This window comes from Schistocerca piceifrons, chromosome 4, assembly GCF_021461385.2.
Source record: "Schistocerca piceifrons isolate TAMUIC-IGC-003096 chromosome 4, iqSchPice1.1, whole genome shotgun sequence".
Classification (NCBI taxonomy): domain Eukaryota; kingdom Metazoa; phylum Arthropoda; class Insecta; order Orthoptera; family Acrididae; genus Schistocerca; species Schistocerca piceifrons.
The window spans coordinates 608,343,184-608,357,538 of record NC_060141.1 but is presented as its reverse complement, the minus strand read 5'-3'; the positions used below and the strand labels follow the sequence as shown (position 1 = coordinate 608,357,538).

Here is a 14,355-nt window from a genome sequence, read left to right as displayed (position 1 = left end):
TTCCTGTGAAACGCAACTAGCTCTTTATTAACATGAGGTGTTGAGTGCTATTGACATGGGATTTCAGACTCTTTATTAACATGAGGTGTTGAGTGCTACTGACAAGGGATTTCAGATCGATTCCGAATTGCTGGATTTCGGGAAGGTTTTTGACACTGTACCACACAAGCGGATCGTAGTGAAATTGTGTGCTTATGGAATATCGTCTCAGTTATGTGACTGGATTTGCGATTTCCTCTCAGAGAGGTCACAGTTCGTAGTAACTGACGGAAAGTCATTGAGTAAAACAGAAGTGATATCTGGCGTTCTTCAAGGTAGTGTTATAGGCCCTTTGCAGTTCCTTATCTATATAAACGATTTGGGTGACAATCTGAGCAACCGTCTTAGGTTGTTTGCAGATGACGCTGTCCTTTATTGACTATTAAAGTCAGCAGAAGATCAAAAAAATTACAAAAAGATTTAGAAAATGTATGTGAATCGTGCGAAAGTTGGCAGTTGACCCTAAGTAACGAAAGTGTGAGGTCATCCACATGAGTGATAAAAGGAACTCGTCAAACTTCGGTTACACGATAAATCAGTTTAATGTAAAAGCCATTAATTGAACTAAATACCTAGGTATTACAATTACGAACAACTTAAATCGGAAGGAACACATAGAAAATGTTGTTGGGAAGGCTAACCAAAGACTGCGTTTTATTAGCAGGACACTTAGAAAATGTACCAGATTTACTAAGGAGACTGCCTACACTACGCTTGTCCGTCCTCTTTTAGAATACTGCTGTGCGGTGTGGGAGCCTCACCAGATAGGACTGACGGAGTACATCGAAAAAGTTCAAAGAAAGGCAGCACGTTTTGTATTATCGCGAAATATGGGAGAGAGTGTCATAGAAATGATACAGGATTTAGGCTGAACGTCATTAAAAAAACGGTGGTTTTCGTTGCTACGGAATCTTCTCATGAAATTTGTAACCTCCCCACAAAAATTTTAAAAGAAAATGAATGACAATATTTAATACAAATGGGAGCCGAGTATAACCTTCCCACCGAAATTTTAAAGTCATGACAATATTATTTAGGAATGCTAATGGACATTGCGCTAAGCGTAACCTGCCCACAATGAAATGTACTGACAATGGCAACAAAAATGTGAAATTCGCAATCTGACTCAAATACAAGTTCTTCAAAAAAAAATTAAGGTCAATTCAGTGATAAGAAAATTCAATTAAACCGAAATATCGGTCTTTGGCCCTGTGTAAAACAATCAGAATTAAAGTCTTACCTCAGAATAACTGGATGTCAAATTTCTGCTCTTTTTCGTGCGCACAGCTTGGAGGAACTGCATTGCAAATAATAATATTCCTTTTTTTTTGGTGATTTTACTGAAATTTTTCTTTAAAAAAAGTGGAGTGAAATGGGAAGTGCAACGAAATCTTTAGTTCAATAAAAAATTAAATTTTTGAAAAAATGCTTTTGAAATCAAAATTATTATTGGGGGACTTGTTGGAGATTAATTACAATAAATAAATTTTACATTATCTAATGATTATATTAATTAACAGTATACCTCATTCAGCATCTTGACCAGTGTTGCCGACCGCCTACATCACACAACCGCACTGGGCTGCTACTCCTGACCGACCGCTCTGCATGACGACTATTAGAGTACTGCACTACATGACGACTAGTAGCAAACTGCACTGCACGACTACTACTGACCGACTGCTCGCAACTAAATCGAGCTACAGACTGCGACGACTACAGACAGAGTACTGCTCTGCATAGCGACAACTAGCGAACTGCTCGCAACACTCGCGCGGTCAAGCGCGTACTCTCTGGTCAGAGACGCTGCAATGTCTCGCCATCGCTGCTGCGTTACATACGTGTTTTATAACCCTCCACTGGGGGGGCAAAAATTTGGCAGCGATGATGAGTCATTTGGACTTGCCAATCGCGGCAAATTTTTTTTTTTTTTAATTAATAAACTTCTACAATTTACAGAATATTTAGATGTAGTACATGAATTAGATGTTGTGCACACGCACTAAGTACAAAATATATAAGACAAAGACAAGATATGAGTACAAAACATAGTAGCAAATCAGAAAAATGTATATACAAATTATTTGACAGAAAACAAAGTGCAGAGGCACTGAAAAAAAATTCATTGGCATATTCAGAACAAACAAACAGACTGGCAAAAAATATAATGTTGACAAGTGACATGAGTGTACTCGCACTGGAGTTGAGAACATATCAGTAAATGATGAAATGTATATACAATTAGTAACAAATGACATAAGTGCATACGCATTGAAGTATTGAATATACAGAATAGTACAAATCATATTGAAAAATGAGAAAAGTGCACAGGCACTGAAGTTCAGTAGAAAACATATTAACACCTAACATAAGTGCACATGCACTGTAGTTCAGAACATATCATTAAAATAAAAATGTATATACAATATAAAAGACAAGAGTGTACATATACTGTACTTCAGAACAAATCGAAAAAAAAATGTCTTTAGCATTTTCGCAATAAATAAACATAATAGCAAAAAAATCATGTCGACCAGTGACATAAGTGTGCTCGCACTGGAGTTTAGCGGATCGAAAAAACAAATGTATAACCTATAAACATAAATGATGTTAACAAAAAATGATTTTCTCTATGTGACAAGAATTAGGATGGGAAAGGGAAGGATTGCATCATGGTTGTAGCACTTTAGATTGCACACAGCTGCTCAGAAAGTCCATATCTTTCCACAGAAGTACAACACCAAGTGACACAACTTGAAGTTCTTTTCCCATCAGAATTTATCAGTGCAGCCAAGACACTGAACTGTCGTAGTAATGTTCCATGTTTTCATTTTGGCAGTACATTAGGTACACCAAACAATGGGACCATAATAATGTCTTCATCGCTCACGGTGGTGGACAGCATGTCGTGTCAACACCACGCTCTTACAAGGCACACCCACGTAGAATTAGAGCAAAACCAAACATAGTGCTCCATGAACACTAGGATAAACAGGACAAATGGACATTGCAGTAATTCAGGGTAGTTAGCTTATGAGGAGAAGGACATTATGTCACATAATATTGACAATTACAGTCTTCATTGATAGTTTGTGGCATTCATAGCCCAGTTATTGAACATTTCTGTACCAAGTATGTAGTATTACAGAAAAATGTTCATGAATTGTTTTACATAGAATCAGTAGTCTTCTTTTCCTAGTTACAAAGTATAGCATGGTTAATTAATCATTTGTCATTCCAATATAGTAAGAATCATTAGCCTTCTCCTGATTACAAAGCATTATTAAACAGTAATTAATATTCATTAGCCTTCTAATTACAAAGCATAGCATCATTCGTCATTTCAATATAGTAAGAATCATATTCTTTTCCAGTTACAAAATATAGCATAGTTAATTAATTATGTGTCAGTTAATTAATCATTTGTCATTTCAATAGTAATAATCATTAGCTTTCTCCTAATTACAGTTAATTAATCATTTGTCATTCTAATATAGTAAGAATCATTAGCCTTCTCCTAATTACAAAGCATAATTAAACAGTAGCATAGTTAATTAATTATGTGTCATTCCAATCTAGTAAGAATCATTAGCCTTCTCCTAATTACAAAGCATTAATAAACAGTCACATTCCTTTCCAGTTGCAAAGTATAATTAAGAATCATTAACCTTCTCCTAATTACAGTTAATTAATTATTTGTCGTTAATTAATCATTTGTCATTCCAATGGTAAGAATCATTAGTCTTTTCCTAATTATAAAGCATTATTAAACAGTCACATTCCTTTCCAATAACAAAGTATGAACATTGAAAACAAGAGCTAATTAATGGCATAATTAATAACAATTCGTGGAGTGACATTAATTATTGGCACTCAGTGGCCAGCAAGTATTGAATAGAACCAAACATAGTTCATCATTCAGTATTATTCAGATCATTACGAAGTCATTATCAAAAATCAGTTAATTACAGTCATAGTATTAATAATCATGGGCATTATAAGTAGTCTCATTACAATAAACAGTGTTTCTCCTTCAGTAGTATTCAGATCATTACAAAGTCATTATTAAAATCAGTTAATTACAATCATAGCATTAATAATCATGAGCATTATAAGTAGTCTCATTACAATAAACAGTGGCAGTTATTAGCTAGTGACAAAGCATTATTTTATATATATAACTTCCTTTTTTTTTTGTCTCATTAAGAAGTCATTACTGAAGTGACATACTATTCAGAGCTAATCAGTATTATCATAAACTAGTGACATCATGTGGGACTGGTAATACATTTTTTTTTTTTTTTGTTAGCAATGCATTGCGTAGGGATCGATAATTAATTGCTGAGGCATAACAGTATTTGTTTTTAACCTATTGCTGCAAATGAGGATAGGTAACGTCATTCGTCATGAGTCAGCTGTACCAAGGTTATGTAACAAGGCAGTGTATGTGATCACATTTATAAATGATAGACACAAATGGGTAAAAATAAAAATGCAAGTACTAGAACAGGTATAATAAGTAACAGGTTTAGTAAGTATCATGAAAAGCTTCTCCTGAAAAAAAAATACAAAATGGATTATTGACCTGAAAGAAGAAACGCACACTATGCTGAAAAGTAGTGAACTTCGAATTAACAGGTAGTGAAATGTGTATAAAAATGTGTTCCATAGCTGTCCTTTCCAAAACTTTCTGTCATCCTACTAAGCAATGTAACACCTGCTGTCAAAGCAAACTGCAACAAATACTTAAATAACTATGTAGCATAAATACATAACTTCAGCATTATCCTCATCTGTAAAGAAAAAACTTCATTATCCATCACTTCATTATCCATATTATCATAACATCAATATTATCATCACCTGTAAAGAAAAACTTCATTATTCATAACATCATATCCTTCATCATTATTCATCAGCATTCATTATCATCTGCAAAAAAATCACTTCATTACTCATTACATAACTATTCCTTATCTCTAGCATATTTCATCACTAAAACTAAGATGTGTAGTTCTGTCTGACAGCCTGCATCAATCACCTTGTATTCTGAAAGAAAAAATTAGTTAAGACTGCTATTCTATGATGAGTATAATATATTCTTGTTAATGCTTGTTAATCCTGATCCATTTACTCTTCCTCATAAAATTATCGCGTCCTCTTTCGTTTATTCCGTAGGTGAAATTCCCATTTCTGTTGAATTTATTTCTTACATGCATCATTTCTTTCTGAAATTCATGAACAAAGATTGATGTCTTGCATTTAAATCCTATACCCACTAAATAATGACTGGTTTATGGTGACATAATTAACCATACAGCATAACATGACAGAAAACGTAATGTGTCAAAGACATTGACAGTGTTCAGATGCAAAAATGTACAGAGAATATCACAATGCAGCAGCAAAAAAATGTAAAACAGTCACGATGTTGAGATGTCATAAGGCAAAAATATGTCAAAGTCACTGGTGTGTTATATCTTAACTATTTCACAGTGCATATAAACAAAACTGGAATACAATCATACATAAAAAAACAAAATGTGACGTTCGTTGTGTTCAACTTGTATGTAGTGTAGTTAATCGAGGCGAGACTTAAAGACTTTAATGAAAAAAAATGTAATGAAATTAACATGTCATTAGCTAACATTGCATAATTAGTCATAAAATACGTAAGTTCGTCTGGAAAAGTATGCACGGTCTGATGTGTAACGACAAGAAAAGCGACCTGCTAACCTTACCTTGTCGGGCACTTGCCAAGAAAAAATACGATAATCATCAGTAATTAGTCAGGTGAAATAATTCCATTAGTAATTGGCATCATAGTGTGTTGAATCATACAGTGGTTTCACTCAATAAACGGTTTAATGTTTGAGATATGGTGATTGCCTTTCGATTTTCTGGTTTTCAAAGTTTCGACGTGTACAACATTGGGGTGAGGAATGCTGCGAATCCGATATGGACCTGCGTATAGAAGTTCAAATTTACTGCACTTACCTTTTAATTTGCTGGATAAATAGTGTGTACGTATTAGTATCTTCTGTCCAACGTGAAAGTCGCGGCGTGTACAAACCTGTTTTTGCTGTCTTCTCCGGCGCTCTGCGGCACGTTTGATGTTGTTCAGCGCAATGTTAATTATTTCGTGGTGTCGTAGGCGACGACTTATGGGGAATTCTATTAATTCTTTAATTTTGTTTGGCGGTTCAACGTTTTTCAGCATAACAAACGGAGATAGCATAGTGGATTCATTTGGTATGGAATTAATTACATCTTGGAATGAGAGTATGTATGTATCCCAATCAATATGTCTTTTGTGGCAGTATATTCGGCACAGCTTACCAATTTCTTTCATTAATCTTTCACAGGGGTTCGAAGAAGCGTGGTACTTGGATATATAGATCGGAGAAATGTTTCTGGCTCGTAACATGCGTGTCCATACGCTACTACGAAATTGAGATCCATTGTCAGAAATTACTTTCATCACATGCCCTACATGAAATAGAAAATGTTTTACAAATGCTTTTGAAACAGTTTTAGCAGTAGCTTTGCGTAATGGAGTGAAAGTAACAAATTTTGAAGTGAGCTCAACAGCGACAAATATGTAGCAAAAACCTCTGTTAGTTGTTCCTAATCGTAACATTATTCTTATCTTGCCAAAGGTGTTTAATTTCTTTCCATACATTGTCTTTATTTTGTTCTTGTGCTATGTCCTGTAATGACGATGAAATAAAATTTTCAAATGCAACTTGCTGAATGTACATGACACTGAAATTTGTTTTGCAGAAGTTGGTTGCGATGTCTTGCTGATTGTTGCCGAGAGAACGCGATAGTGCGTCTGCGATAACATTTTGTGTGCCGGGAATGTGAACTATTGTAAAATTAAATTCCTGTAAATATAGTTTCCATCTGCTTAATCTGTCGTGAGTGAATTTGGCCGAAAGTAAAAATTGTATCGCTCTGTGGTCTGTGTAAACGGTGGTATGTCTGCCATAAAGAAAGTGCCTAAATCTCGTGAAAGCCCATACAACACATAATGTTTCAAGTTCTGTAACAGAATAATTTCGCTCAGCAGGTGACAAAATGCGGCTTGCAAATGCGATGTTCTTAATTACTGTAGAGCCATCTTCTTCTATTTCCTGAAAAATGTGTACGCCTAAAGCGGTGTTGGAACTGTCGGTGGCAATGGAAAAATTTCTAGTAAGATCTGGGTGCGATAAAGGTGGAGCATTCAACAAAGCATGTTTCAAATAACATTCTCGTGAACAAAATTCTGCGTGTCAAAAGTAATGTTTGCGTTACTGTAATATGCAATCTGTGCTGTATCTGGTTAAAGTCTATCGTACGTGTTATTATTTACGGGAGAATGTTGTGGCATATCCACTATATGAACTGTTCTGTTATTTCTTACTGACGTGTTACGCTATAGATGACACCTATTGTCTGTTTCATTCATCATAATATGTTGCTGCTGATGTTGTTGCTGCTCATAAGACCGACTGTTATTAGATGTACGCTGAAAATTGTGCTCGTTATTTTTACGTCTGTCATGATAGTAATTTCTATACGGCGCATTGCGATGCGAGTTGAAATAGTGTGTTGTCTGTACGTAGTTATTTCTTTGCTGCCATGCGTTACTATTTGTTGGGGCTGGGACTATACGTGCACGCGGCGAAACATTAAAGTTTGGTTGACCTTGTAGACTGCATTGTTGGTTACGTATGTTAAGCGGCTGACTTTCATGCTGTTGTGGCGGAAAAACATCGACTGCATTGTTAGTTAGGTATGCTAAGCGGCTTACTTTCATGCTGTTGTGGTGAAAAACATCTATTGTTACAAAAATATGGTTCCTATTGCTGATAATTATACACATACTGATGATTACGATTTTATCCGTTATTAAAATTACGCTGGTTCTGAAGTGCCTACTGAAAATTGTCACATTCGGTAAAATATTTGTCATATCCGGTTTTCATTACATATGTTTCTTAATTCTAGAAAGAGCAATAGTTAAAGAGCAGTTTTGATAGATATAAAGGATAGTAGAAGAAAAGGCAGCAGTGCAGAAAACTAAAGATGAAACAGCACTACTACAGCTCGGGGCCCTATGCTCGCTACGGCACATATTCATTAAAGCGTAATGAATCCCCTGAGGTCTATTACGCACTGCAAATCAATTTTAGCTTTTGCGTTGCAGGAAATGGCGGTAAAATTCCAAAGGCAAATTGTTGTATCCGTGCTAATTCAAATTTCTGCATTATAGGCAATGCTGATGAAAATGCAAAAATAAATTGTCGCATCTGGTTCAAAGCTAGTTTCTGCATTACACGCAATAGCGGTGAAAGCACAAAAATAAATTGTCGTATACAGCTCAAAGCGTGTACCTGTGTTCTGTCATTATTAAATTCCTTACATTTTCTGGCGGATAAAAATTGCTCGTAATCTACGTTCTCGTCATTGAATTTGAAAACACGTTCGGGTTTGTGTGTGAATCTGTTTGTCTGTGTCGTTTCGTACTTCAAGTTGCGTAGCTTTTCATATTTTAAGTCGCGTAGCTTTTCGGATTTTACGTCTCGTAGTCTCTGTAAATTGCTCACATTATACGCGCTGCGTAAGTCTGACAAATGTTCACTAAGTGGCGGATTCTGTGACGTATTGGTGACTGAAATAATTGTTAATTCTGTTACTTTAATACTTTCGTCAATCTGGTTGTTGTGTCGTGCAAATTTCTCGTCATCTTCCGTATTCGGAGTGTGTGAAACTTCCACTGACTCTAAATTAATTTCGTCGCGAATCTGTAATTCGTTTTTAGGACATTCTTCAGTGACTGCATTAATTTCATGTATCTGTGTTTCGTTCGCTGAACATTGTTCAGTGACTGCATTAGTCTTGTCTTTATGTGATTCTGTTGTACCTACACGTGTGCTACTTGATTCTTGTGCAACAGTGCCAACTTTTTCATTACTGTTATTAGCACAAGTCTTGGTATTCACACGTAATTGTCCTCTATTATCACAATAATGCGCGGCAATGGCATCAAGCTGTTCATTAATCTGTTCATTCCGTTCACTAAGTTGTTTGATTTTTCTATTAATGTCGTCTTGATCTTCATTCGATTGTTTATTTCTTTCATTAATTAATTCACGTTGTTTGCGCTCGTTTCTCAGTACTTCAGTCATTAGTTGTACTACTGCCGCAATTTGATCCAATGTAACTTTCCCTACTCTATTAATTGTGCTGTTTGCTCGTGTACATGGAATTGTTGCGCTTTGTATGACCATTTGGTCATTCTGTAATTTACAAAAACGTTTCTCACTCGAGTCCGTCGTATTTTCGGTACACTGACCACTTTCATTAGACAAATTTGTCTGTTCGTCACGAGAATTTTTCACACTGGGTGTGTTAGGCTGGGCAGCGCTCATTACAATAGTGTGTCCCGCATCATCAATTGTCGTCAAATTAACAGACGAGACAATTGAGTTCGTTTGTTCATTATCACGGTAAAAGCCATCATTAATGGTTGGAATGCACTGATTGTTAGTGAACGCAGGATTGTCATCATTACACTGCGTGTCACATGTCCTATCGGTAAAGTCGTTTGAGCCGGTAATTTCGTTCGTAATACCTCGCAATACACTATTCACAGTCTTTCACGGCATTTTAACAATAGTCAAAATTTTTCACAAAATAAATAAGCACAATGCAAAAACAACACACAAATACAACAGAGCAACGAATTGCCGTTGACCTGTAGAAAGAAAGTCACAATATTAGTAAAAGCGTTGCGCCAAATCCTAATTATACTTAAGAAAATAAGAGCAGATATCTGACTGTTGTTCAAAAGATTCTCAACGAAATACGATCCTGGACTGGGTGTCGCCAAGTGTAACCTCCCCACAAAAATTTTAAAAGAAAATGAATGACAAGGTCAATTCAGTGATAAGAAAATTCAATTAAACCGAAATATCGGTCTTTGGCCCTGTGTAAAACAATCAGAATTAAAGTCTTACCTCAGAATAACTGGATGTCAAATTTCTGCTCGTTTTCGTGCGCACGGCTTGGAGGAACTGCATTGCAGATAATAATATTCCTTTTTTTTTTGGTGATTTTACTGAAATTTTTCTTTAAAAAAAGTGGAGTGAAATGGGAAGTGCAACGAAATCTTTAGTTCAATAAAAAATTAAATTTTTGAAAAAATGCTTTTGAAATCAAAATTATTATTGGGGGACTTGTTGGAGATTAATTACAATAAATAAATTTTACATTATCTAATGATTATATTAATTAACAGTATACCTCATTCAGCATCTTGACCAGTGTTGCCGACCGCCTACATCACACAACCGCACTGGGCTGCTACTCCTGACCGACCGCTCTGCATGACGACTATTAGAGTACTGCACTACATGACGACTAGTAGCGAACTGCACTGCACGACTACTACTGACCGACTGCTCGCAACTAAATCGAGCTACAGACTGCGACGACTACAGACAGAGTACTGCTCTGCATAGCGACAACTAGCGAACTGCTCGCAACACTCGCGCAGTCAAGCGCATACTCTCTGGTCAGAGACGCTGCAATGTCTCGCCATCGCTGATGCGTTACATACGTGTTTCCAATTCCAATCACCAACTTTCTCCTCCGAATGCGAAAATATTTTGTTGACACCGACCTACATAGGGAGGAACGATCACCAAGATAAAATAAGGGAAATCAGAGATCGTACGGAAAGATATAGGTGTTCATTCTTTCCGTGCGCTATACGAGATTGGAATAATAGAGAATTGTGAAGGTGGTTCAATGAACCATCTGCCAGGCACTTAAATGTGATTTGCAGAGTATCCATGTAGATGTAGATGTAGATGTAGATAGACATTTTAAAACATTCAGTATCCGAGTACTTCGACAAAAACTTAGTCAATTCACAGTTCTCCGGAACAGAAAACAATTAGAGTATTGAAAGATCCCACAGCTAAACACGTGATTCTCTCTAAGATGGAGATCCTAATATACAAAATCCTGCATTGACCACGTTCCAAACTATAAATTACTGAAGAAAATTGGAGAAATCAAAAGAAGCTTTAATATTTTAGCCAAGTGATGAGGCTTCCTGATTAGCCAAGCTCTCTAGTGGACGTCTCAAGGTAAATGCATCAAATGAATTTTCCTGAATGGCTATGGACCAAGGTAAAATGCGATGTTCTACCCCAACAAACACTAACGGGTTTCTAATTGAAGAGCAAGAGTTTGAGGACGAATTACAGCTTTTGACAATGTGTAGGCCCTACAGTCGCACTTGGTGAACGATCTTCGCAGTAGCTACATAAGACCTCTCTACTGAACATTACAATAAACTTGAATTGTACGTCTAGCTATCTGCAAAACCTGCCAAAGTTGTAGGATAAGGTGGTTGGTAAAAAAGTGGTCCATTCAGCTGAAACTGTTCTTCGACGTACACAAATGAAAAAAAAGGGGGAGGAAGCCAGACTTCTAGGTTTTCAGTCCATCTTGTAATTTAACTGTAAGAGGAAAGTTGCGGGTTGTAGGTATGAGGAAGGAATGCATCTCGCGACTCAATGCGTCACACGGATCCATAAGCACCGTTGATGTACACATCTGCTGTACAGTCAGTCAAGACTTTGGTCATGAGTGTATCTGAGTCGTTGATAAAAATCTGTTTCACAAGCTAGAGACCACAATAAACCCGACAGCACATAAATGCCACCTCCAAAGTCGTCTAAGCAAGTACACAGCAACACTGAATGCTTTGCTTTCGAGAGTCAGCCAACGGAGCGTTGCGTCTCCCTTTCAGAGGTCGTGTCGTATTATGCGTCAGTCATTGTTCTCGCTTTGATATAAATAATTTATTGTTGCTATGCAAGTTCCATTGAAAAATCTGTACTATAATCAGAATAAATAATGTGCAACGTACTACCGCTGGAAACGTGTGTACAGTACGCAGAGTAAATAATATGCAATGGTAGCCGACGGCCTTGCCGCGGTGGAAACGCCAGCTCCCGTCCGATCACAGAAGTTAAGCTCAGTCGAGCTTCGCTAAAACTCGGATGGGTGCCCTTGTGAGGCAAACTGAGGAGCTACTTGATTAGGAAGTAGCAGCTCAGGTCACTAAACTGACAACGGCCGGGAGACTTGTGTGCTGACCTCATGTCCCTCCCCATGACGTTCATGGGCCAAGGTTGACACGGCGGTCGGTCAGTTCGTTGGGTCTTCCGACACGTGCGCTGGCGGAGTTTCGCGTTAGTTCACTTCCTTTTGAAACTTAGATAGGTCGTATAGTTTTGGATTCTATTAATAGAACCATGCATCACACAAGCTAGACGGACGGAGCTAATACGTTCTTAGCTATATTTTATTTATAAATATCTAATTATGAACGCATCTACAGCAAAAGGATTCGATTGAAGTATAATTCAATGAGAGATTGCATAACTGCAAAATGCATTGGTTCGTAAAATCAGCAGGCAGTAAGTTTAGAAATCGTAACTAACTGCATTTTCGTGTATTTGAGATATGGTGCCGTTATGTCTTCTCATCCCTTACATGTCGCAACATATTTTGAAACTGTTTCCTCCAACAGCATGACGTCCGCAACAGGAGTGCCTATTACTGCTGTAACTTAATTCTGCCGATAAATAACTTTTACGCTACTGAACAACAAATAACTGAGACTGACTTGATATTTAGGTGATCCTTATCACATCACAGGTTGCGCTATCGCGTGGAGGACTGCTTTGAATGCTGCCTCTACTGAGCTTAGAATCATAGTTAACTGGCTGTAACTGAGCGATTCAGTTCCTTTTAGCCTAAAGATCACCCATTGGCAAGTTATACGAGCTTGTTATCACTGCATTTATAACTGTGGTCGTAACATGTCGGTTTCGGGAACGAAACAGTTTTCAAGGCGTTAGACTCACCGCAGAAAGCGTATTCAGCAGCAGACCCAGACCTTCTGCCTCCAGAATCGACGTGAACAGACTACAGGCCCTATATTGCCGACAACCTGCTCACTGGCACACCGGTTAAACAGGTTTTAGCCATGCAACATGCGACAGCGTCCATTACAGTGTGCGTATCCTTCACTGCAGACCCAAATTCGTAACACCTGAGATTTCCGATTTTCTTGCTGTAAAAAAACTGCGGTAAGTGAAGCGAAGCTCTGTGAACTCATGTGTTTAGTTTTTCGATAGAGGTTATCTTGTTCCCTAAAAAAAAAGTTCTTTTCGATCTGTTCGTTTCTTCCCCTCGTAACACTTTTCAATCGATTTTTAAGATTGTAAACGACATATGAAACTGATTTCTCCATGCCTTACAGTTTAATATCATGGCTTTATGTTAAAGTAGATTTTTTTAGTACTGTAGGGGTTAAAAGGATATGTTAAGTTACTCCAATTATTACAACGGCAGTAATTACACCGGCTCTGGTCTGGATGCATGCAATGACTGGGTTAAGGTGCCACAAAAGTGGTTGTATCCTCTCCTGAGGCAAACTGGCACTCACCTCTTGTGGCTGGTGCTTTGATCCCGGATGATGGCGGAGTTGACGTCCGATCTGGGGAAAGATATGGGGATCTTCCTGTGCCTGGGAGTACCTCAGCACTACACGATCTTTCACAGAGACAGAAACCGTGTGTGGACGAGCATTGTCCAGCTGAAAAATGGCACCACGCAACTGTCACGTGAGGGGTAACACAAGAGGGCGTAGGATGTCCGTGACATTGCGTTGTGCAGTCAGAGTTTCCTCAATCACTACTAGCCGTGACATGAAGCCTTACCAGATGGCTCCCCACACCATAATTCGAGGAATAACACCGCTGTGCCTCTCCAAGTCTTTCGATGTTTGAGACCTATCTCCAGGTTGCCTACATACTCGCCGAAGGTGGTAACCCGGAATAGTGGAATTCTCGACTCATAGCTGAACACTGCGTGAAGCTGTCCGTCAGGAGACCGCGTTTCTCGGTCTCGACACCGCTACAAAAGCCACCATTTGTACAGACTGTGTTGTTAAAGTCAGCCTACATGTGTTACGGTAACTATTTGGTCGTGTTTTCGCCAGCATCCGCGCTTTGCGACGGGACACAGAATTTTGCAGGGAGCCCGTTACTCGTTCTGGGAATGCAGGCTCAGATATGAAGGAGTTACTGTGTGCCTGGTGCGCAATATGGTGGTCCTCAAATCCGAGGGACAGGCGCGGTCTACTGAAACCATGACGAGGTGTGTGTCTGCCCTCACGTTCCCATGCATTCAAACATCAGGCAAGTGTCACAGCCGAATGACCCACAAATCTTAATGTTGCAC

General features: G+C 38.0%; 1 protein-coding gene across 1 annotated transcript in view; it reads right to left on the bottom strand.

The window, feature by feature from the left end:
* Positions 1-13,030, bottom strand: part of LOC124795472 (clavesin-1-like) — an 80,021-nt gene extending 66,991 nt beyond the window's left edge. The window contains exon 1 of the mRNA XM_047259503.1: positions 12,975-13,030. The gene's annotated coding sequence lies outside the window, so the exon portion shown is untranslated. The remainder of the gene's footprint in view (positions 1-12,974) is intronic.
* Positions 13,031-14,355: the final 1,325 nt, after the last annotated feature.